General features: G+C 38.4%; 1 pseudogene; it reads left to right on the top strand.

Annotated features, from left to right (window-relative positions):
- Positions 1-357: 357 nt before the first annotated feature.
- On the top strand, positions 358-1,133 carry LOC143672524 (COMM domain-containing protein 8 pseudogene; annotated as a pseudogene).
- The last annotated feature ends 1,534 nt before the right edge of the window (positions 1,134-2,667 follow it).

The raw sequence follows: 2,667 nt of genomic DNA, 5'->3' as shown, positions 1-2,667 counted from the left end.
TTTGAATTGACTTCTTCAATGTATAATAAAGAACTGAAGTTTACACTGAAATAGACACAGTTTGACAAATAAAATATACTATCTCTGAAAAGAAATTTCAGTTCTTTAAACAATCCATCACATGTTGGTGCCACAGATAAACTCCTCTTGATGTAACAGCCTCCATCACAGGATGGTCTGTCATTGGTTTTGTTTTTACTGTTTATTAAACAAAAAAAAATTTCAAAGATTTTCAAGAAAATTGCTGTTCTGGCCTGTGCCAGCATACAAAGGCTAAAGGTGACTTAACTAAGGCATTGATGAACACAATCAGTATTGTCTATTAATTGCTTCCAAATTCCCTCTATATCTTTGTTAATGTCCAACTCACTGAGGAAATATGTTGGTTTGTCTTGGTTCCATGTAAAAATGTATTATTTTAAGTTACTAACTATTAAGGTTATTAATATTTAATAATTATTAAAGTTATCTAATAATTTTAATTATTAAAATATTAAGGTTATTTAAAAAATATTTACCCCACCCACGAGAAAAGCCACTTGGGCGAGCCTTCCAGAAACTGGAGAGAAGGGGCGTGGTCACGTGATCCATCCCCCAGCCTTGCACCATGGGTGGCCCCGGAAAGGGGAAGCTCAGCAGAGCTAGACCTGCAGCTTCTTTGTAAAATAACTGACAGCATTTGTGACCGGGTTTATGCACTCTACCAAGATTATCACAGTGTTTGAGATTCAACGAAATGTGTGCATGTTCTGGAAGGTACTACCAAATTTTTCAGAGCTGTAGTTCATAAAAATTTATCTGATGAAAAGATATCTCAATAGTTAAATCAATTGAATTCATTTCAACAAGAAGCTATCATGAAATGTGTGACAGGTAGGCAAGATGAAATCAAGCTGGCTCTGCTAGGAGAAATAATTGATATTTCTTTTGCACAGCAGCAGATTTTGATTGGCAGTTAAAACTTTACTTTCTAGTGACAAGATTGCAGTTAACAAAATGCTGCTTTTAAACCTCATCCAGAAGTAAAAGAAAACGCTGAAGTCAAACTGAGTTCTATTGAAATGAGTTAAGGGCTGCAGATTATAATACATTCCTTGGATGCAGCTAATAAAGTAGTCCTGCAGTTGAAATAACTGGAAATGATGAATATCAGCACAATCAGATCTCACTGCTACAGCAATTTGTACAATGAATACTAAGTTCTGCCATGTATTTTTCCAAGCTGAGAAAGCAGCAGTGATGAGGTTACAAGACATGACAATTTATGCACTTCCATAAAGGACAGGAAATTGCATTAAAAAATGAAAAATGAAAAACTCTAGAAGCAGTTTGCATATTCATAAAACTATTTTGCCTCATTTATTAAATATTTGACAAATTTTTGTAAATATACAATTTATTGAAAGAAAATCTGTCCCAAAGTAATGTAAATATACAAAGCACAAATATTCATGAATATTGCTTTAAGTGCAACTATATTTCTTAATTTATAAGAATTATAAACTACAAAAAATTGTCATTTTTTATAAATAACTTGTAAAGAATGTATAAGCTGCATTTATAATTCAGGATAGTCCATATCTTTTCATATTTCAAAGGAAAAATTATAAAATAAAAATTTGTTAGAGAAAGCAGCTCTTCTTAGACATGAAAAGGAAAAAAACACTCTAAATTTATGTGAACAACTCTTTGTGAATTACTAGAACACAAGAAAGAATTTAAATAATAGTTGTGCTTGCAGCGCTGTTATCTATTGGGAGTATATGTTCTGATAAAAAGGAAAGTCACATTCTCTGATCCTTCAGTGCTTCTTTGGGAGCTCCCAATGGCAGGAGCTTTGAAATCAGGTGGCTACCACAGACCTGTGACCCTCCCATTCAAGGTGTGCCGCTTCCTGGAGCCCTGGAAGAGGAACCATTTTGGGGAAAGCTTTGGAGCTCCCCCACCAAAGGCAATCAGAGATGTGGGAGGAAAACACCCAGGAAGTGGCTGGAAAGGAGGAGTCCAGAAGAAGCTAGCTGATACAGCCATGAGCCCCCCCAGCCTAGACAGAAACCCGGAATGTCTAGTCGGCCTTTCCTGAGTCAAGCTATCTTTCTTTCAGTGCCTTACTTTGGACATTTTACAGCCTTAGAGCTGCAAACTTGTAACTTGATAAATTCCCTTATTAAAAGCCAACCCAGGTGGCCAAGATGGTGACTTAGCAATGTGCGTATTTTAGTTTGTCCTCCAGAACAACTACTAAATAACCAGAAACAGTACAGAACAGCTCCCGGAGCCACGTCAGTGACCGGACACACAGCATACCCCAGTCTGGACCAGCTGGACTGGCTACGAGCCTCTCCAGAACCATAAGTTTCCCAAGCCGTGGCGGCCAGCACCCCTCCCCCACAGGCTGCTCCCCAGAGGGAAAAGGAAAGGACTTTACCAGCAGCAGAGGCTGAGCACAATTAAACACCTATTGTGGAATTAATTAACAAATTCTGACTACTAAAACTAGAACCCCAGCTCAGGTGAGCCTGGTCAAGGTAGAGGTCACTCATTGGGCTAATGGAAAAAGAGGAAAGGGGAGGAAATGGAGGTTTTTGTGGATGGTTCTATGGAGGCTTAGCTGCCTCTGGATTCAGTGGGAGGACTTCTCAGGCTGCAGCTGCCCCAGGCATAGGC

The sequence above is a fragment of the Tamandua tetradactyla genome, chromosome Y (genome assembly GCF_023851605.1).
Source record: "Tamandua tetradactyla isolate mTamTet1 chromosome Y, mTamTet1.pri, whole genome shotgun sequence".
NCBI lineage: Eukaryota > Metazoa > Chordata > Mammalia > Pilosa > Myrmecophagidae > Tamandua > Tamandua tetradactyla.
This window is presented reverse-complemented; position numbering and strand designations above follow the sequence as displayed.